Below are 23,473 nucleotides of genomic sequence, written 5' to 3'. Positions count from 1 at the left end.
ATAGCCAGGACATGGAAGCAACCTAGATGTCCATCAGCAGATGAATGGATAAGAAAGCAGTGGTACATATACACAATGGAGTATTACGCAGTCATTAAAAAGAATACATTTGAATCAGTTCTAATGAGGTGGATGAAACTGGAGCCTATTATACAGAGTGAGGTAAGCCAGAAACAAAAACACCAATACAGTATACTAACGCATATATATGGAATTTAGAAAGATGGTAACGATAACCCTGTATGTGAGACAGCAAAAGAGACACTGATGTATAGAACAGTCTTTTGGACTCTGTGGGAGAGGGAAAGGGTGGGATGATTTGGGAGAATGGCATTGAAATATGTATAATATCATGTATGAAATGAGTCGCCAGTCCAGGTTCGATGCACGATACTGGATGCTTGGGGCTGGTGCACTGGAACGACTCAGAGGGATGGTATGGGGAGGGAGGAGGGAGGAGGGTTCAGGATGGGGAACACATGTATACCTGTGGCAGATTCATTTTGACATATGGCAAAACCAATACAATATTGTAAAGTTAAATAAAATAAAATTAAAAAACAAAAGACACATATATCCCATTGTTCATTGCAGCACTATTTACAATAGCTGGAACATGGAAACAACCTAGATGTCCATCTACAGATGAATGGATAAAGAAGTTGTGGTACATATGCACAATGGAATATTACTCAGCCATAAAAATGAATGCATTTGAGTCAGTTCTGATGAGGTGGATGAACCTGGAACCTATTATACAGAATGAAGTGAGTCAGAAAGAAAAAGATAAATATCGTATTCTAACACATGTATACAGAATCTAGAAGAATAGTACTGAAGAACTTCATTACAGGGCAGCAATGGAGAAACAGATATAGAGAATAGATTTATGGACAGGGAAGAGGGGAGGAGAAGGTGAGATGTATGGAGAGAGTAACATGGAAACTGACATTACCATATGCAAAATAGATAGCCAATGGGAATTTGTTGTATGGCTCAGGAAACTCAAACAGGAGCTCTGTATCAACCTAGAGGGGTGGGATGGAGAGGGAGACAGAAGGGAGGTTCAAAAGGGAGGGGATATATGTATACCTATGGCTGATTCATGTTGAGGTTTGACAGAAAACAACAAAACTCTGTAAAGCAAGTATCCTTCAATAAAAAAAATAAATTAAAAAGAAAAAAATACTATGTCATTGAGGTTTACCAAACATCTAAAGGAAAAAAAAAACTAAAATCAGTGTACACGAATTTTTCTATACAGTACAAAATTAGAAAACTTTGCCATCATTTTATTAGGTTTGAATAAGCTAGATTCCAAAACCTGCCAAAAATATACTAATAAGTAAAATTCTATAAAAAAAAACAACATAATTTTAATAAGATAAATTATTAAAAGAATAGATGATCACTTCAAACTATTCTATAGATGTATAATACAGCAGAGTTAACTTCTTTAATTCCAAGAATAAAAGTTACTTGACTTTTATACCAAGTTATCAAATAAGTGATCAAAATTGATTTTAAAATGAAGGCAAATAGGTACACCACTATTAGGAACAGCATGGAGGTTCTCTAAAAACTAAAAGTAGAGCTACCATATAATCCAGCAATCCCACTTCCGGGCATATATCCAGGGAAAACCATAATTTGCAAGGATACTTGCACCCCAATGTTCACCGCAGCACTATTTACAATCACGAAGACACGGAAGCAACCTAGCGATCCATCAGTGTATGAAGGGATAAAGATGTGGTAAATACGTAAATGGAATACTACTCAGCCATAAAAAGAATGAACGAGTTGTCATCTGAGTGAAGCGAGTCAGAGAAAAAGATAAAAATCATATAATATTGCTTATATGTGAAAATTTTAAAAAGTGGTACAAATGAATGTATTTATAAGACAGAAATAAAGCCACAGATGTTGAAAAAAAAAAAAACTTACGCTTTTTTTTCAATGGAAAAAGGGGGGAAAGATAAATTGGGAGAGATAACTACTAAGAACCTACTATGTAGCACAGGGAACTCTACTCAATGTTCTGTAACCACTTATATGGGAAAAAATGTAAAAAGGAGTAGATATATGTATATGTATAACTGATTCACTGTGATGTTTGAAAGTTTGAAAACAGTATGGAGTTTCTCAAAAAACTAAAAATAGAACTACTGTATGACACAGCAATTCCACTCCTTGGTATACATTTGAAAAACAAAACAAGAACACTAATTTGAAAAGATCCACACATCCCAATGTTCACAGTAACCTTATTTACAACTGCCATGATATGGGGAAAAGAAACAACCCAAGTGTCCATCAGCGGATGCGTGGATAAGGCAGATGTGGTCCTCTGCTCAGCCAAAAAAGGACCGTCTATTGCCATTTGCAGGAATATAGATAGACTTGGAAGGCGTTACACTAAGTGGAATGTCAGATAGAGAAAGGTAAATACTGTATTGTATCACTTATGTGTGAAATCCAAAACAACAGCAACAACAAACTGGAAAGTATATCAAAAACGAAGCAGAATCACAGATAAAGAGAAAAAACTAGTGGTTATTACTCGTTTTATGAAGGGCCAACATAGGGGTGTGCTGGTTGAAAGAAACAAACTGTTGCGTATAAGATAGGCTACAAAGATATACTGTAAGACCCAAGGAACATACCAATACTTTGTAATAACAGTAAATGGAGTATAGACCTTAAGAGTATATAAAAAATAAAATTAAAATGTCATATGATCATCTCAAAATAAAAAGAATGACAAAGGGCCTCTGAATCAAAGAGAATAGTGTGTGTGGGTGTGTGTGTAGGGGGAGGCGGGAGGGTGAGATTGGACATGGTTTCCAATCAGAGAGCTGTGAGAGTGAAAATGTCAGATGGAAGGCCAGGTCATTCTGGGATTCTGTCCTCAATAAGGCTGAGAAGAGGGGAACACAGGTGAAGGTGTGGTAGACAAGGAGCGCTCATCTAGGTGTCTTGAGGGTCAGAGTTTCCCAGTGGAGGGTCTCTCTCTATCTTTTTTTTCAATTTTGGCTGCACAGGCTCTCTTTTTATGGTGAGCAGCCTTAGTTGCTCTGTGCATGTGGTATCTTTCTGGGGATCAAACCCTTGTCCTCTGCATTGGAAGGTGAATTCTTAAACCGAACCACCAGAGAAGTCTCCCAGTGGAGAGTCTTGAATGGGTTATACATGTCAGGAGCTGGGGAAACCAGAACAGCCTTCTCAGTTTACCTGCTAGATATACCAATTTCACCATTTTTAAAATGTGCTATCAAGTTAAAAAAAAAAAAAAAACCAGCTTGAGAAGCACTGATCTCTTGAAGATGAGATTTCTAAAGAAGACAAGATTCCTAAAGAGAAGGAACACAGAGGACTTAGGCAGAACAGAATCAAGGACGCGTTCTGGGGTGGGATCAATCCTTCAAACCCTCAGAAGTGCTGGCACAGCAGAGGTGTTGGAGGACCAAATGTTATTGATGCTCCCCCATTGCAGACCACAGAGAAAGGAACAGGACAGGCACTGTGGGCCGCCTGGGGTGCAGGTTCAATAGTCAGCTGCCTGCTACTGCTGCTGCCCGGTCACTGTCCCTAAGGACCCCGAAGTATGGCCTCAGCATATACGATGAGTCTGGCCCAGTCCTGAGCTAAGCCGACCCAGGTGAGGGGCTGTGGTGGACAGGCCAAGGATTCTAAAGGGAGACTCATGTCTCTTCCTGATTCCACCTCTTCCCAGCTTGGAGCCCCAGCAAAGTCTACCACTGCTCTAAGGCTGTGTCCACATCTACACACAGAAAGAGGCTCACGGGTTGATGAGCATGGGACCAAGCTGTGGTGTACCTCAACACCTGGCAAGTGGTAGGCACGCTGAGAACAGGAGCTCGGTTCTGCCTGATTGAGAGGCCTGGCATTATTGTGGCCTGGGGGTGTGGCACATTTTGCAGATGGGAGAGACCACATACCTGTCCTCTGTTGGGTTGGCCCAATCTGTTTGTCAGGACTTTCTTGCCTGTCCAACTCTTGCTTGCCTCTTTTCCTCTCCCTGTGGGAGTCGGACCCCATCTCTCGTCCTTGTGACTGCTCATCAGTGTTCTTCCAATAGGACCATTGTTCAGATCCAAAAGGGTGCTGCACCTTGACTTTACTCCATCACTGGTTTATACCTGCAGTTCTAAGACTAGGCTCTGCCATACCTCTTGGGGCTCACGGACTCTGCTGGTGGCTGCACATTTGGGGGTCTTTCCTATGGAGCAGCTGTGCTGTGCTTAGTTGTTCATTCCTGTCTGACTCTTTGTGACCCCCTGGACTATAGCCTGCCAGGCTCCTCTGTCTGTGGGATTCTCCAGGCAAGAACACTGGAGTGGGTTGCATGTGCTTCTCCAGTGGATCTTCCCAACCCAGTGATCAAACCCATGTCTCCCGTATTGCAGGCAGATTCTTTACCGACTGAGCCCCCAGGGAAGCTCAAGAATACTGGAGTGGGTAGCCTATCCCTTCTCCAGGGGATCTTCCCAACCCAGGAATCAACCTGGGGTCTCCTGCATTGCAGGCGGATTCTTTACCAGCTGAGCTACCAGGGAAGCCCCCTACAGAGTGGAAGGGGACTCCCAAATTTGGAATCCCCCAGATTTTTGGCACCAGGAATCGGTTTAGAGGAAGATAATTTTTCCACCAAATGGGGGAGGGCAGAGGTGAGGGGATGGTTCAGGTGGTAACGTGAGTGATAGGGAGTGGCAGATGAAACTTTGCTCACTGCCTGCTGCTCATCTCCTGCCTTGCAGCCAAAGTCCATATCTGTACCAGCCCATGACCTGGGAGTTCTGGACCCCTGCTACACAGGATTAGCTCCTCTGGCCCCAGTTTCTTCCCCCTTTTCTCCAACCTGCACTGCCAGATCTCAGAATGGTTTAGTCTGTCTGTGTGCTAACAGCTGAGGGTCAGGAAGCAAGTGAAGTGACACTAACGTGCTTGGCTACCAATAGGTTCCCTCCTCACCCTGGAGAGAGAGTGGGCTGAGAAGCAGCACTGGGCAGTGAAGAGGGAGGGAAGAGGTTTTCCTGGGCTGGAGCTCCTCAGGCAAGTGCCTAGGAGAATGGGAAGCTTTGGGTTGGAGTGAGTAGAGATACCCACCCCAGAGAACCACTGCTGACTTTTATCTTTTCTCCCCAAAGCTGTCCTGTCCCCAGTTTCTGCTTTGCTGAAATATATTCCTAACTCTATCCCCCACCCCCCGCCAAGGTTTTCCACATCAGAAGAAAGCTTTGTGCACCCAGCTGCCTAAGGAAAAGGGCTTCCCAGGTAGCACTAATGGTAAAGAACCTGCCTGCCAATGCAGGAGACATAAGAGATTGGGGTTTGATCCCTGAGTCAGGAAGATCTCCTGGAAGAGGGCGTGGCAACCCACTCCAGTATTCTTGCCTGGAGAATCCCATGGACATTGGAGCCTGGTGGGCTATAGTCCAGGATTACAAAGAGTCCTACACGACCAGAAGCAACTGAGCATGCACACACACCTAAGAAAAAAACCCAACATTCACCTGGGATTCTCACCTTTATTTCACATCTCAATTCACCACCAAGTCCTGTTCGTTCTACTTGTAAAACTGATCCACAATCAGCCCTCTATCCCTCATTTCCACCCTCACTTCTATAGTCTCTAGGTGTGTTAAGTTGCTTCAGTCGTGTCTGACTCTTTGTGACCTATGGACTGTAGCCTTCCAGGCTCCACTGTTCACATGATTCTCCAGACAAGAATACTGGAGTGGGTTGCCATGCCCTTTTCCAGGGAATCTTTCCATTTCAGGGATGGAACCAGCGTCTCTTATGTCTCCTTCATTGGCAGGCGAGTTCTTTACCACTAGCGCCACCTGAAGCCACCATCAACTTTCCCCTGGACTAGTCTAGTACCTTCTTAGCTGCTGTTTAGTTTAGTCTTGCTCCTTAATCCAATTCAGTAGCTACAGTGATTTAAAGCACACACACTCACATACTGTGTCACTCTTCTCACTGCTTGAAATCCTTCTATTGCTTCCTCTGCTGTTGTGATAAATTCCAGCTTCTTATCAGGGCCACAGCCTGGTGAGGACACAGCCCTGCTGACTCACTTTGTATTTCCAGTCCTTTTCCCCTTTGCTCACCAGCTCCTGCCCCACTGACCTCCTTGGGGCTCCCAGGACACTGCAAGCCCTTCCTGCCTCCCGCCTAGCATGGAGGGGGCCCCTTCTAGGAAATCCCTACCCCAACCTGGCTTTTGGGGAGCCTTCTCTGACCAGTCCCTCTTTTAAACTATTTATCTTGTTTTGTGTGTGTGTGTGTATTTTGTTTGTCTTGAAAAGCAAGTGAAAGTGTTAATCCCTCAGTCGTGTTTGACTCTCTACCATCCAATGACTGTAGCCCACCAGGCTCCTCTGTCCATTAAATTTTCCAGGCAAGAATACTGGAGTTTTTTGCCATTCCAGGGGATCGTACTCACCCAGGCACCGAACCCAAGTCTCCTGCATTTCAGGCAGATTCTTTACCTCTAACCCTGATCCTGACCCTAACCTTTTGGTTTTGTTTTATTGTTTATTTTCTGTGTCAGTGTGGGTGTGTGGTGGTGGTGGTCGTGGGCGGGTTGTTTGTTTTTCTTTTTATTTAAAGAGGTTTTCACAATCTGGAGTTATCTGCTTTCTATTTATTGACTTTTCTGTGGTTTGTCCCTGACTGAAATTCTGGTCTGGAGGGCAGGGTCCTATTTACTGTTCTCTGTGCTGAGTCTAGCACAGCGTTTGGCTCACAGTGGGTCCTAAATGGCATTTGCTATTGAAGGAGCAGTGAATTAGGACAGATGAGTAAGTGGGAAGAAGTGGTGGGCCTGCGGTCTTGCTCAAGCTACGTGTCATCTACATTCTTGAACACAAGCGGGAGGCTGGGGCATGGTCTAGGAGGAAGGGAAGCCCACTCAGGTTTGGGAGGGTGCCCGGAAAGCATCAGGGCTGTGCATGCCCAACCGTCATGGGGGCACAGTGCTCCCTCACCTCACTCCCACAAAGCGGTCCCCTCCCCCATGCCACACTTCCCGGCTGTGGAGACGCTGTGGAGGTTGAGGGAGCCAGCAGCCTGCAGACCCACACATGGCGGGGATTAGAACTGAGCCCTTCGGGGCCTACTAAGCAGCTTAACCCCCAAATCTGCCTCTGTTGTTTGCCAGACATTCCAGAACATTCCTCTCACCCTTCTCTTCAGCCTCCAGCAGAGGCAAACTCATAAAGGCCTCTTTCACCACACACATATGCATTGTGTGTGCCAGCTTCAGGCTATTTAAGCAAGACCTAGAACTGGCTGTAGTTCAAAGATGAAGGGATTCTGGTATTTATAGCTTTAGTGAGGCCTTTGGGCCTTTAGGGGTGGGAAGCATAAGTAAACTTCAGCTCTCGGGAGTTGAGTTTTCTATGAGGTTACTGCATAAAAAGCTCAGTTTAACAGCAGTTCTGACTGCAGTCCTTGTAGAAAATGTTGTAACTTGCTCCCTGGGGTCAGCACACAGCTCCCTCTCCAAGACACACTGTAAGGGCATTCTCAAGATTCATGCTTTATGCTCTTTATTTCCAAGAAAAGGGGAAAATTCCTGCTAAGTGGAAGAATGTGTAGCCCAAAATCAAGAGTAGAATTTGTGGATTTCCTGCTGTCTTCTTCCTTTTTCCTGTAGGGCATTTGGAAAAATTTCATCACCACTACAAATCCTAAGTTACTCTGTCAACATGCTGGGTCCAAAAATGACCTGCCTGGAGCTATTGTGAAAAATGGGAGAAAACACTCCAAAAAATAAGTATCTCCACCAGCAATGCTTTGGTCACATCCAAAAAAAAGAAGAAAATGAAGAAAAAGAATTCAGGACATGAGTTGAGGCCACTGAAGAAGAGCTAAAAGACAAGGATATTTGAGATGTCGGTGTCCCAAGGTATTTAGAAGCTAGCTGCAGAAAGGAACAGATGAGTCGCAAGGGGAATGAAAATTCCTTATGGGCCAGAAATGTAAAGTCATACTACAACTCACTGATGGTTTTAATGCTTCTAGAATATTTATAGTAAAGAAACGAAATTGGTAATTGGGCCAACGGCTGCACGTGAAGCCTCTGTCTAAGGTTGAGGAGCAAGCTGTTTTTAAGACAGAAGATTAACTAGGGGGCAGAAGGCCATCCATGCTACCATTAATAAAAAGCTCAGGCTGCCCTGGGAGTGTTACATCTGTTATCTTCATCTAAACATTGAAAATATGCCTGGAAAGTGGACATCATCATTCACATATTACAGATGTACAAATTGAGGTTTAGTAATGACTAAATCTCTTTTGTGTATAAAGTTACAGAGCTCATGTTAGGTAGCCCACATTTTCCCTTCTTGACCTTTCTATTGTCACGCGAGTGTATTTTCCTCTGTTCTTTGTCTCGTCACAACAAAGATTTGGAGCAACCGACATTAGAGCCCTCGGCGCATCACAGCTCTCGGGTCTTGGACAAACCATGTTACAGCTCTTAAGCAAATCAGTGTTACAGCTCTATTTTATTTAGAAGATAGCAGGAGAGAGAGAGAGAGAAAGAGAGAGAGAGAAAAGAGCGCACGCACGCAGGAGAGAGAGTCCGAGAGAAAGCGCTTTGGCTCTTCCTTTTATATGTTTTTTTCCTCCACCTGGGCCTTCCCTATGCAAATTGGGCTTAGCCAGGAGTGCTGTTTGTTTTGCCTGAAGTTTTCACTCTGGTCCTCGGACTTTCCTTTGACCTTCCTTGTCTTTTAGCCACCTCCATTTTGGACTCCTTTTCCATATTCTACCTACCTAACACTATGGAATAAGAAGAGGCAGTCTGGCATAGTGAATATGTCATGGATTCTGGAATCAAATAGGCTGAGGTTTAAACCCCAACTCTAAACACCTACTAAATGAGTAGCTATGGAGAAACTGTCTCACCTCTTCAGAGTTCAATTTCTTTCTCTGTAAAAGTTGGGGAAGTTTCAACACTAGCTATCAGAGTTCAACAACACATTGAAAAGATTATACCCTAAAACGAATTGGAATTTCTTTCCAGAATGTAGGAACTGTTCAACATACAAAAGTCAATCAACATACCACATTAATAGAATGAAGGCGGGGCGGGGGGGGGGACATGATTATCTCACTGGATGAGGAAAAAGCGTTAGACAAAATTCAAATACCCTTTTGTGTATTGAAAACGCTCAGCAAACTAGGAATATAAAGAAACTATGTCAACGTAATAATGGTCATATGTGAAAAGCCCTTGGCTAACTTCATACTCAATAGTGAAAGACTGAAAGATTTTCCTTTAAGATCCAGACAATAATGCCCACGTCTGAGTCTCAAGGGAGAACTCCATGTTGAGGAATGGCAGGATGTGCAGATGACAGCTGAGGCCACCCAGACTCTGCTCGCAGCATGTGGGTGTTGAGTGGCACCCACTGGACTAGAGATGCTGCTACTGATATGAAAGCCAAGTTGGCAGTAGCCAAGCCTGGTGCTTCTCAGCCAAGGTTGTGCTGGCAGGCCAAAAATATTCAGGTGAAGCAGAGGTGAGGTAATTAGGAGAGGCAGAATTGCCTAGATCAAAGTCCAGGGATCTAGTTGTTTATCTTTCTGCTGGAGGAGGGCTTTGGTGTCATGGTGCCTGAGCCTGAAGTCTCGGCCAGCACTAGAGGTAATCTCCCTACAAGAAGAATAGAGGTCATCAAGAGAGGCCAAGAGAAATCTTTTCTCATGAGATTTTCTTGGGTGTGTTTTCCAGGAGTACTGGACAAAGGAATGTTCTTTTTGGTCATATTGCTTTTATTAGTAGATGAGGCTGCCATGACAAAGTACTGTAGACTGAGGGGCTTCACCAACAGACATTTGTCTCTCACGGTTCTAGAGCCAAGAAGTCCAAGATCAACGTGGGTTCATTTTGAGGCTTCTTCTCTTGGTTTGGAGGTGGTTGCTATTTCACCATGAGCTCACATGACCTATTCTTTGTGCACGTGCTGAGAAAGTGAGGGAGCAAGACAGTGGTGTTCTTCTTCAGTTCAGTTCAGTCGTTCAGTCGTGTCCGACTCTTTGCGACCCCATGAATTGCCAGGCCTCCCTGTCCATCACCAACTCCTGGAGTTCACTCAGACTCACGTCCATCGAGTCAGTGATGCCATCCAGCCATCTTATCCTCTGTCGTCTGCTGGGGTCCAGCCCCGGTGGATCCAGGGAATTCGAAGCGGGGATGGTGTCGGCGAGGATCAGGAAACAACTGCTTAATTAAATGTTAATTAAGGATATAAAGAGTAATAGAATAAGGATAGCTCAGTGAGGAAATTCAGTGGAGAAAAGAGGCTGAATAATTCAGCCAGAAGGTAAGAGAAAGAACAACATGGGGAGACCAAGTTTCGGTGAACAAGGCCCACATTTTATTTTCCAAAGTAGTTTTTATACCTTAAATTATGCATAGAGGATAATGGGGGAAGGGGTAGAGTCATGCAGTAAGCCAGGCTTTCTTCCTGCAGACTTATCATATGCAAAAGTTTAGGTGATTTGCATCATCTTCTGGCCTGGAGGCCTGTTAACATTTTAAGACCCTTTCTTCAGAAAACTTACTTTTCTCTAAAGGTGATTGTTCAGGAGCCACCCTCCAAAAGCATTAGATAAAGTTGCATTCCTACAGAGCAAAGGTGTGGTGGGCTGTAACAAGAAAATGAATTAACTCAAGGGTCCCAGGTTACAAACATTAAAGCTACTACTTACACCAATTATATTAATCAATACACTGCCAGGGACACAGCAGGTAAGGGATATGGAAACTTAGCAGCAAACATTGGCCCAACAAGTGAAAATCCCTTCACCAATACAATTTCTAATCAATCTTTTAACTGCTCAAAGGAATCTGTATTTAGACAGTTTAGAACATCTCATGCCTCTCACAGTTGGGAGGCTCTGAGCAATCACATGTGGCCAGAAAAACCTATTCAGGCAGGCTAGAGGACTTCCAAAGGAGTTTGTAGGTTGAAACACTGTCACACCCAGGAATTATTAACTGGAGCTGTAAGCTAATTCTTTTTTCAGAGAGAGGTAGTGGGGGACAGCCCCCCATAAAGTCAGAGGTGTAGGTGAAAGAACAAAGCAGAAAGTAGGCAGACTCTGGTTTGGGGGGTAGATGCTCGAGAATTTTCAGGGGAACTCCTGAGGCTCGATCCCGCCTTTGCGTATGCCAAGCCTCCTTCCTCATGACCTTTGCCATAGGCGGAGCTCGCTCCCAGCAGTCGTTCCCTTCTCCTCCTACCCCCAATCCCTCCCAGCATCAGAGTCTTTTCCAATGAGTCAACTCTTCGCATGAGGTGGCCAAAGTACTGGAGTTTCAGCTTTAGCATCATTCCTTCCAAAGAAATCCCAGGGTTGGTCTCCTTCAGAACAGACTGGTTGGATCTCCTTGCAGTCCAAGGGACTCCCAAGAGTCTTCTCCAACACCACAGTTCAAAAGCATCAATTCTTCGGTGCTCAGTTTTCTTCACAGTTCAACTCTCACATCCATACATGACCACAGGAAAAACCATAGCCTTGACTAGATGGACCTTTGTTGGCAAAGTAATGTGTCTGCTTTTGAATATGCTGTCTAGGTTGGTCATAACTTTCCTTCCAAGGAGTAAGCATCTTTTCATTTCTTGGCTGCAGTCACCATCTGCAGTGATTTTGGAGCTCAAAAAAATAAAGTCTGACACTGTTTCCCCATCTATTTGCCATGAAGTAATGGGAATGCCATGATCTTCATTTTCTGAATGTTGAGCTTTAAGCCAACTTTTTCACTCTCCACTTTCACTTTCATCAAGAGGCTTTTTAGTTCCTCTTCACTTTCTACCATAATTAATTGATGCTGAGAGAAGCAGCAGAAAATCTTGGAATTCAGAGTCAGATTTTAATCACTTTTAAGTATATAATCACTTGTATTTTAATCACTTGTAAGTATATAATTTAGAGGCGTTAAGTACATCCATCCATATTGTTCTGAAACCATCACCACTGTTTTTCCTAGAACTTTCTCATCATTACAAACTGAAACGGTATCCTTTAAACACTAATTCCCCATTTCCTCTTCCTCCCAAATTCTGGCAGCAACTATTCTACATTTTGTGTCTATACAAATGACTACTCTAGATATTTCATGTATTTGTATTTGTCTTTTCATGACTGGCTTATATCACATTGTGTAACATCTTCAGGGTAGCATGTGTCAGAATTCCTTTCCATTTTATGGCTGAATAATATTCCATTGTAAGGATGTATCAACACCACATTTTGTTTATCTATTCACCTGTCAATGGGCACGAGAGTAGTTCTTACCTTTTGACTATTGTGAATAATGCTGTCATGAACAAAGGTATACACATATCTGTTTGAGTTCTTGCTTACAACTTTTTGGGGTATGTATTTAAGAATGGAATTACTAGCTCATAAGGTAGTTCTATGCTTAATATTTTGAAGAATCGTCATACTGTTTTCCAAAGAAACTACAATATTTTACATTCCTACCAACATGCAAGGGTTCCAGTTTCTCCACATCATCTTCAACACTACTTTTTTCCAGTTTTTTTTTTTTTGTTTTGTTTTTGGTCAAAGCCATCCTAAAGGGTGTGAGATGATATCTCATTGTGGTTTTGATTTGCATTTCCCTGATATCTAATATGTTGAGCATCTTTTCATGTGTTTACTGAAACACATGCATTTCTTTTTGGAGAAATGCCTTTTCAAGTCCTTTGCCTATTTTTAAATTGGGTTGCTTGTTACTGTTGTTGATTTTAGGCGTTTTGAAATTCAACGAATGCTTACCACGCAAGAACCTACTTAAGTCAGTGGGGAATACAAGGATGAATGAGACAGTGGCTCCTGTGCAGCCTACCACTGTGGTCCACTTTGTGGGAGGAAATGCAGGTGAATAGCTCATTCAAGACAGAGAGTGCTGAATAATATGGTACTCCCAAGGCAAGGGGGAGCAGGCAGGTTCCAATTAAAAGAAGATGGCATTGGACCTGGTGGTGAAAGTAACTGGGATTTCAGCAGACAGAGAAGGAGCAGGGGAACAGAGCCCAGATTTCATGAGATTCACAGTGGTTTTGGGATGAGTTCTTAAAAATCACTGCTTGGTTGTGCAGGATGAGATTACAGCTGCTGCTGCTGCTGCTAAGTCCCTTCAGTCATGTCCGACTCTGCGCAACCCCATAGACGGGAGCCCACCAGGCTCCGCCATCCCTGGGATTTTCCAGGCAAGGGTACTGGAGTGGGGTGCCATACAGCAGTTGTTTGTCTAACTGGTCATCCTCCATTCTCTCCAGTGACTCGGTGATCCTCCAAGTCCCTGTAATCAACCCTTCATTCCTGCATACATGGAAGGTTCTGTTTCCTTGACCCAGCCTCAGCTTTTTCCCATCATGTGTGATGATGCTTCCTTTTCAAATATTGTTTATTTTGGGGATGGCCTCTCCCTAATGGACCAAGGGCACCAATCCTAGCCAGAGGAGAACCCATCTTCTCTTTCCTTGGAATTTGCAATTGGATCACAAAGATTCCTAGTAGTTGGTAGAACAGAAATGAGAGAACATTGAGAGGACTGAATGAACTTTGTTCTTCTGGTAAGAAAGAAATGGAGTTTGTGGAGAGAAAAATCAGGTAGATGCTTAGAGAGAAGTAGAGATGAGGGGCTAAAAACTTCCAAAAAGAAACATAAAGGAACTTTTTCTGGCTCTCCAAATGCTGGTTCCAGTCCTATGTAAAGTCCAGCATCTTGCACTTGGTTCTGTGAATATTCTTGCATCTTTTCACTCAATTCCCTTCTTTTCATTTAAGCTAATTTGAGTGAATTTCCATGACTGGCAATCAAAATAGCTTTGACTAAAACTATAGGAAGTGCAGGGCTATTCTTTTGGATCATGAGTTGACACAGTCCCTGGCATATGAGTGCCTTTAAAAATATCAATTGATTATTTAATTAAAGGCCAACCACATTCCTGGACAAAGCACAATAACTGAAATAGTTATTTTCGGGAAGTAGCCTGTGAGGTAAACGCCTATTGCCAAAAATTTTTTTAAAGAGAACTCACTGCCATGAATAGAACTTCCTTCAAAGGCATAATACATCACACAATGGCACAGTTGTGGGAATAGAAGCAAGAGGGTTACAATTAACTTGGATTGGAACCTTTGCAGTTAGAGTGAATAATGTTCATGAATAGCACAGGCTAATAAAACTGTCCTAACTGGGGTGGCAGCTTGTCATCTGTGTGCTCCCAAGGCCTCAGGATGGGTTCCATCTCTGGGTTGGGAAGATCCCCTAGAGGAGGGCATGGCAACCCATTCCAGTATTCTTGCCTGGAGAATCCCCATGGACAGAGGAGCTTGTTGGGCTACAGTCCACGGGATCACAAAAAGTCCTATATGACTAAGTAACTGAGCATGAACATGAACTGGTGCAGCTGTCCAAGCTGAACAAGGACCTCTTCTCTCAGAGTTCCAAATGGGACCCTGGGCATATCCCCTCTGCTTTCTGCTGGAGCCTACTTCCCCATTCTGGGACCTTGCCCAGGAAAGGAAGCTGAGACACACATGTCTCCACACACTGCTGCGGGCTCCACACTCTTCCTTCTCCCCCAGTCCGTGGAGCAAAACCAATGCTACCTCATCTTTCCTTTCTGTTGTGTCAGGACAGCCCCTGCGTTATAGTCTCCTTTCTGAAATGCTAGCTACCCTCCCACTTTCACCGGAGACAGAGTAGAGGGCAGAGTGCCTAGACAGAAAAACTGCTCACTGATAAGAACACTTCAAAGAGTGGAACATGAGTTAGCAGCTAAAACAACAACAAAATGCACACACAGGATTCCATGTAAACTGGTGAAATCTAAGTGCTAATGAATTGGGTACGTATCAGTTTCCTGGTTGTGATGTTGTGCAAGGTGTTATCATTGGGGGAAACTAGGTGAAGGGTAAAGGAATATCTCTATATTATTTCTTTTTTTCTTAATTGGAGAATAATTGCTTTACAATGTTGTGTTTGTTTCTGCCGTACAACAACATGATTCAACCATGAATATACACATATCCCCTTGCTCTTGAACCTCCCTCCCACCCCCTTCTGTATTATTTCTTACAACTGCATGTGAATCAAAATTAAAAGTTTATTTTTTTAAAAAGAAGAAAGATGATTAAGTGGTTAGCCTTGTGGAGAATACTCCAGGCAAAGTGAATCACTTGGCTGGAGGTAAGGAAAGGGCTTGAAAAGTTAAGGGAGCTAAATGAGATAGTGGTCGGAGCTCAGGCAGCAAGCAGGCATGTGGCCAGTGATGAGACACATGGGGAGGAAGACAGGGCTTAGCACTTGGGCTTTAGAGCGCTGTCAGCTATTTTGAATTTTAAGTGCAACTGAAGTATTTGAAGCAGGACAGTGATGTGATCAGATCTATCCTTTAGAGACACCTCTGACTTCATGACGAATGGCTGGGAAGTAGATGAGAGTGGAAGAGGGGAGACTTCTGCAAAGGTCCAGGTTAACGAGGATGCTATAATAGTTGGGGGTGATTTGGGGAGATATGGGCAACTTTCTGAGGTAGAATTTGCAAGTAGAAAATTGGCACAGTATATAGTAATGAAATTTATGGTGAGGGATAAAGATTAGGAACATGTCAAAGAAAATCTTTATGCTTCTGAAATGAGCAACAGAGTAAATAGACGTGCTTTACCAAGAGGAGGAAGGATGAAGAAGTGTGTTCAAAGGGACACTAAAGTGGATTGATTCTCACACCAATACTGCACAGTTCTAAATACAGAACTTCTAAATATGTTTGGTATCCGTGGGACAAGTTTCCACAACTTCACTTTTGTTTTTATAGACTTTCCCTGGCTTTCATTAACTTTTTGTTATTCTATGTGATTAGAATCAGTTTATCTAGTTTAAAAAAAATCATGTTGGCATTTTTATGGGGATCACAGTAAATATGTAAATTAACTTAGAGGTAATTGGTTTCTTCTTGGGCTCCAAAATCACTGTGGACAGTGACTGTAGCCATGAGATTAAAAGACTCTTGCTCCTTGGAAGAAAAGCTATTACAAACCTAGAGAGCACATTAAAAAGCAGAAATATCACTTTGCCCACAAAGGTCTGAATAGTCAAAGTTACAGGGGGTTTTTTTGTACAGTTGTGGGATTTGGACCATAAAGAAGGTTGAGTGCCAAAGAATTGATGTTTTCCAACTATGGTGCTGGATAAGACTCTTGAGAATCCCTTGGACCGCAAGGAGATCAGACCAGTCAGTTCTAAAGGAAATCAGTCCTGAATACTCATTGGAAGGACTGATGCTGAAGCTGAAGCTCCAATACTTTGGCCAGCTCATGCGAAGAACTGACTCATTGGAAAAGACTGTGATGCTGGGAAGATTGAAGGCAGGAGGAGAAGGAGGTGACAGAGGATGAGATGGTTGGATGGCATCACTGACTCAATGGACATGAGTTTGAGCAAGCTCTGGGAGATAGTGAGGGACAGGGAAGCCCAATGTGCTGCACTTTATGAGGTCACAAAGAGTAGGACAAGACTGAGGGACTGAACAACAACAATTGGTATCTTTATGAGGTTAACTTCCTCTTCAGAGACATAATACACCTTGCTGCTGCTGCTGCTGCTAAGTCACTTCAGTCGTGTCCAACTCTATGTGACCCCATAGACGGCAGCCCACCAGGCTCCCCTGTCCCTGGGATTCTCCAGGCAAGAACACTGGAGTGGGTTGCCATTTCCTTCTCCAATAATACACCTTGCCATGTCTAAGTCTTCTTTGGAGGGATCTCAATAGTATTTTCAAGTTTTCTGTAGTTCTGGTACATTTTGTATTTGGCTTATTTAATTCATCTTTTTTGTCATTGTAATCAAGGTCTTTTCTTTCATTATATCTTCTAACTGGATATTATTTGTACCTTTGAAGACTGTTACTTTATTTTTACAGTTTTCTATCTACCTCACTGATTTCTCTGATTGATCTAGTTTTTAGATTATTCTTTGAGGTTTCCTGGGAGATGGCAATGGCACCCCATTCCAGTACTCTTGCCTGGAAAATCCCATGGACGGAGGAGCCTGGTAGGCTGCAGACCATGGGGTCGCTAAGAGTCGGACACGACTGAACGACTTCACTTTCACTTTTCCCTTTCATGCATTGGAGAAGGAAATGGCAACCCACTCCAGTGTTCTTGCCTGGAGAATCCCAGGGATGGGGGAGCCTGGTGGGCCACCGTCTATGGGGTCACACACAGTTGGACACGACTGAAGCGACTTAGCAGCAGCAGCAGCAGCAGGTGTAAAGTACCTCTTGAAAATAATTTTATTTTCTCTTTCCTCATTTTTATACCTCTTATTTCTTCTGCTAATATCTTGGCCTCAGCTCATATCTCTAAATATTGTTAAATAGCAGAAAACATGATGGACCTTTCTGGCTTGCTCCTGATTTTAATAGAACATTTTTAGGTTTTTTCCTCCATAAACTTGATAATTTGGGTGAGACAGATACTTTTTGAAAATCATGGTAAAAAATTAATCTGTAATTTTTAATCTATTCAAAATCTGTATTAAGAATGGATGTTTATAAATGGATGAATCATAATCATATTACTTTTCTTTTGGGGGTATTGCTTTAATATTGAATATCTTTATTGAACTATCCTTGCATTCCCCAAATAAATTCCAGTTGGTTAAAAGATTACTCTTTCAACATTTGCAGAGTTTTGTTTTTAATATTTTATTCACAATTTTTATATCAGTGTTTATTTAAATAAATTTAAATTTAGTCTGTAGTTTTCTTTTTGTGCTACAGTTGTCAGGCTTGAGTTTGCTACCTTTACACAAAGAATTTAAAAGGTTTTCTTCTTGTCTATGCACTGAAACATTAGAAATTGTATTGTAGTCATCTGCTCCTTAGAGGTTTGGTAGAATTGCCTGTAAAATCGTTGAGCCTGGTTCTTTGGGGGTTATGAGTGTTAGAAACAAAACAATAGGCCCAGAATGGGGTTGCTTATGCCAAGTCCCATGCCACCAAACCAAGACTTAGTTACAACTTTTTTTCCAGAAATGGACTCTTAAACTAATCAGAAATCACCTGACCAGTACTAGGAGGTCATCTGCCCAATAGACCCCTGCCCTCTCCTAAAGGAAAGCAATCTTGCAATAACTAATTGCATCTTTTGCCTAGAATAATTTCCTTGTTCCTGCTCCCTTCTGCCTGTAAAAGTCTTTATACAGGAGCTTGGAGCTTCTTTCTATCTGCTTGGAGTTTCTCTCTATCTGCTTGGTTGAATGTTGTCCAACTCACAAATTGTTGAATAAAGTCAATAAGATATTTAAAATTTATTCACTTGAATTTTATTTTTTAACAGGGGGGAGAGATGATAGTTAGCAAGAAGCTCCTGGACAAATTCCTATTCCTTCTGTGATGATTGATCTGCTTATATTTACTTTCTCTCCTAAGATCAATTTCATCTTCCTGGGGAACAGTCCACTTTATCTAGAAATTCAGATTTATTTGCATATAATTAAGAAAAGTAATTTTTTATTCTTTTAATTTCCTCTGTAACTGTGACTATTTCTCCTTTTTCATTTCTTATTTTGTGAATTTGTATTTTCTCTTCTTTTCACAATTAGTGTAGCTATTTCTCTATTTTGTTGATTTTTTTAAAAAAACTATTATTTATGTATTGTTTTCCTTTTTCTGTTTTAATTCCTACATTATCAACTTCCTTTGGCTTTATTTTATTGTTCTTTATCTAACTTACTGAGCAGATACTTTATTAATTAGTTTTTATGTATTTCAGGCTATGAATTTTATGCTAAAATGTGATATTTTCACAGTCATTGTTTCACTTAGTTTCAGTTCTAATTTCCTCTTTGATCTAAGACTTATCTGAAACATAGTTTCAAAATTTCTAAGTGGAAGAGTATTTTGCTTGCTTTGCTTACTTTTGTCATATACTTTATTTTGCATTATGATTAGAGATTTTATTAGTTATATATTTTAGAATTTATTGAGATTTTCCTTGTGGTTTAATATATAGTTAGTTTGTGTGAATACTCCATGGGCATTTGAAAAATAAGATGAATGTCTCTTCTCAGGTGGAGTTGTGTATCTTCACTTTTAAAAAATATATATTTATTAACTTATTTATTTTGACTATGCTGGGTCTTAGTTTTTGCATGCAGGCTTTCTCTAGTTGCAGTGAGTGGGGGCTGCTCTCTAGTCGCACTGCACAGGCTTGTCATGTGGTGGCTTCTCTTGCTGCAGAGCACCAGCCCCTGGTGCACGCCAGCTTCAGCAGCTGTGGTTAACAGGTTTAGTTACCATATGGAACCTTCCCAGACCAGGGATCGAACCTGTGTCTCCTGCATTGGCAGGTGGATTCTTAATCACTAGACCACCAGGGAAGTCCATATCATCGCTTATTTTTAATCCATTTGATCTGTTAGAATCTAAAAGAGATGAGGTAAGTTTTCCAACTTCTAATGTGTTTCTATTTCTCTTTGCAGTTCCTGAAGTTCTTCCTTTATGAATATTGACAAAAGTATTTGGTATATAGATATTTTAAATTATTACATTTTCACTGTAGATTGCATCATCTATCATTAATAATAGGTCTTTATTTTCTCCTTTCTTTTTTTTTTGCCCTAACTTCAATCTGTTGTTATATTTGAGGTTATGAGTTCTTTCTTTTGATTGGCCTGATATTCTTTTATCTATGTCTGATTTTGAAAATCATTTAAAAAAATTCTGAGTGCTTTGTTTTGGGTTTATCTTTTTGATACAGAAAATGTTATGTTTTGCCTTGTGATACAACATTACTGTCCACTTTAATAGGTGAGTTTCATCCCTTTACATTGATTGATGTTACAGATGTGGTTGGCCTAACCTTGGCATCTCTATTAATCCTGGGTTTTCTGTCTTCATTGCCTTTAAAATATCTTCTACTACATGATTTGTCTTTGCTTATTGTAGGTAGGAGTTTTATCTGATAATTTGGAAATGTTAAATGTTTGTCCTGGTGAGTTTCTTTATAACTTTATAGAATATATTTAGCCCTCTAGGTCCTAAGACAATATATTCTAACTCACAGCTGTGAGTAAAGCAAGTATATTCTATATGTCCCACTTTTTCTTCTTCTTCTCTATCAGCCAATCTTTTTTTTTTAATTACATTTTAATGTGTTTTACTTTTGTGTTTTTACATTTATTTATACTTCTGTTATCTTTCATTTGTTTTTGGCCATGCCACCCAGTTTCTGGGATCTTAGTTCCTCAACCAGGAATTGAACCTGGGACCTCAGCAGTGAAAGCACCCAGTCCTAACCAAGGGACTGCCAGGGAATTCTCACTTCTGTTATTTATTTATTTTTTTTAAGCCTTATTTTTATTATTTTTTTTTCACTTTATATTTTTATTTTATTTTATTTTAAAAATTTACAATATTGTATTAGTTTTGCCAAACATCGAAATGAATCCACCACAGGTATACCCGCACTCCCCATCCTGAACCCTCCTCCCTCTTCCCCCCCACCCTCCCTCTGGGTCGTCCCAGTGTACCAGCCCCAAGCATCCAGTACCGTGCATCGAACCTGGACTGGCGACTCGTTTCATACATGATATTATACAGGTTTCAATGCTATTCTCCCAAATCTCCCCACCCTCTCCCTCTCCCACAGAGTCCATAAGACTGATCTATACATCAGTGTCTCTTTTGCTGTCTCGTACACAGGGTTATTGTTACCATCTTTCTAAATTCCATATATATGCGTTAGTATACTGTATTGGTGTTTTTCTTTCTGGCTTACTTCACTCTGTATAATAGGCTCCAGTTTCATCCACCTCATTAGAACTGATTCAAAGATATTCTTTTTAATGGCTGAGTAATACTCCATTGTGTATATGTACCACTGCTTTCTTATCCATTCATCTGCTGATGGGCATCTAGGTTGCTTCCATGTCCTGGCTATTATAAACAGTGCTGCGATGAACATTGGGGTACACGTGTCTCTTTCCCTTCTGGTTTCCTCAGTGTGTATGCCCAGCAGTGGGATTGCTGGATCATAAGGCAGTTCTATTTCCAGTTTTTTAAGGAATCTCCACACTGTTCTCCATAGTGGCTGTACTAGTTTGCATTCCCGCCAACAGTGTAAGAGGGTTCCCTTTTCTCCACACCCTCTCCAGCATTTATTGCTTGTAGACTTATGGATTGCAGCCATTCTGACTGGCATGAAATGGTACCTCATTGTGGTTTTGATTTGCATTTCTCTGATAATGAGTGATGTTGAGCATCTTTTCATGTGTTTGGTAGCCATCTCTATGTCTTCTTTGGAGAAATGTCTATTTAGTTCTTTGGCCCATTTTTTTGATTGGGTCATTTATTTTTCTGGAGTTGAGCTGTAGGAGCTGCTTGTATATTTTTGAGATTAGTTGTTTGTCCATTGCTTCATTTGCTATTATTTTCTCCCATTCTGAAGGCTGCCTTTTCACCTTGCTAATAGTTTCCTTTGATGTGAAGAAGCTTTTAATTTTAATTAGGTCCCATTTGTTTATTTTTGCTTTTATTTCCAATATTCTGGGAGGTGGGTCATAGAGGGTCCTGCTGTGATATATGTCGAGAGTGTTTTGCCTATGTTCTCCTCTAGGAGTTTTATAGTTTCTGGTCTTACATTGAGATCTTTAATCCATTTTGAGTTTATTTTTGTGTATGGTGTTAGAAAGTGTTCTAGTTTCATTCTTTTACAAGTGGTTGAACAGTTTTCCCAGCACCACTTGTTAAAGAGATTGTCTTTAATCCATTGTATATTCTTGCCTCCTTTGTCAAAGATAAGGTGTCCATAGGTGCATGGATTTATCTCTGGGCTTTCTATTTTGTTCCATTGATCAATATTTCTGTCTTTGTGCCAGTACCATACTGTCTTGATAACTGTGGCTTTGTAGTAGACCCTGGAGTCAGGTAGGTTGATTCTTCCAGTTCCATTCTTCTTTCTCAAGGTAGCTCTGGCTATTCGAGGTTTTTTGTATTTCCATACAAATTGTGAAATTATTTGTTCTAGCTCTGTGAAGAATACCGTTGGTAGCTTGATAGGGATTGCATTGAATCTATAAATTGCTTTGGGTAGTATACTCATTTTCACTATATTGATTCTTCCAATCCATGAACATGGTATATTTCTCCATCTATTAGTGTCCTCTTTGATTTCTTTCACCAGTGTTTTATAGTTTTCTATATATAAGTCTTTAGTTTCTTTAGGTAGATCTATTCCTAAGTATTTTATTCTGTCTGTTGCCATGGTGAATGGAATTGTTTCCTTAATTTCTCTTTCAGTTTTCTCATTATTAGTGTATAGGAATGCAAGGGATTTCTGTGTGTTGATTTTATATCCTGCAACTTTACTATAATCATTGATTAGTTCTAGTAACTTTCTGGTGGAGTCTTTAGGGTTTTCTATGTAGAGGATCATGTCATCTGCAAATAGTGAGAGTTTTACTTCTTCTTTTCCAATTCGGATTCCTTTTATTTCTTTTTCTGCTCTGATTGCTGTGGCCAAAACTTCCAAAACTATGTTGAATAGTAATGGTGAAAGTGGGCACCCTTGTCTTGTTCCTGACTTTAGAGGAAATGCTTTCAATTTTTCACCATTGAGGATAATGTTTGCTGTGGGTTTGTCATATATAGCTTTTATTATGTTGAGGTATGTTCCTTCTATTCCTGCTTTCTGGAGAGTTTTTATCATAAATGGATGTTGAATTTTGTCAAAGGCTTTTCCTGCATCTATTGAGATAATCATATGGTTTTTATTTTTCAATTTGTTAATGTGGTGTATAACATTGATTGATTTGCGGATATTGAAGAATCCTTGCATCCCTGGGATAAAGCCCACTTGGTGATGGTGTAGCACTTTTGTTATTTAATGTGTCAGCTTTACATGGTTCTTTTGACTTTCTGCTAAGAAACTGTCTAACTTACATGATCTCTATATGCAGATAGAAATATCTTTCTTTGTTGATAATAATACTCTTGATCTTGAAATCATTCTTGTCTGATATTAATATGGCCACTCCAGTTTTCTTTTGATTAGAACTCTCATGAAATATCTTTTCCCATTATTTTAACTTTACTCTGTGTCTCTGAATTCTAAGTGTGACATACATAGCATTATAGTTGGCTCTTGGTTTTTGTTGTTTTCAATTTTTTAACACAATCTGACTATTTCTACCTTTTGATTAATGTGCTTAGTCCATTTATATTTAGCATGATGCTTGATAAAGTTGGATTTGATTTGCCACTTTGCTTTTTGTTTTCTATTTATCTTATCTGATTTTTTTTTTTTATTTTAGTTCTTCCTTTTGTGCCTTCTTTTTTTAATCAGATATTTCTTAGTCCAAATTTTAGTTTTCCCATTGGCTTATTAAGGTATATAATTTTGCCTTATT

The sequence above is a fragment of the Bos indicus genome, chromosome 28, assembly GCF_029378745.1.
Source record: "Bos indicus isolate NIAB-ARS_2022 breed Sahiwal x Tharparkar chromosome 28, NIAB-ARS_B.indTharparkar_mat_pri_1.0, whole genome shotgun sequence".
NCBI classification, from domain to species: domain Eukaryota; kingdom Metazoa; phylum Chordata; class Mammalia; order Artiodactyla; family Bovidae; genus Bos; species Bos indicus.
This window is presented reverse-complemented; position numbering follows the sequence as displayed.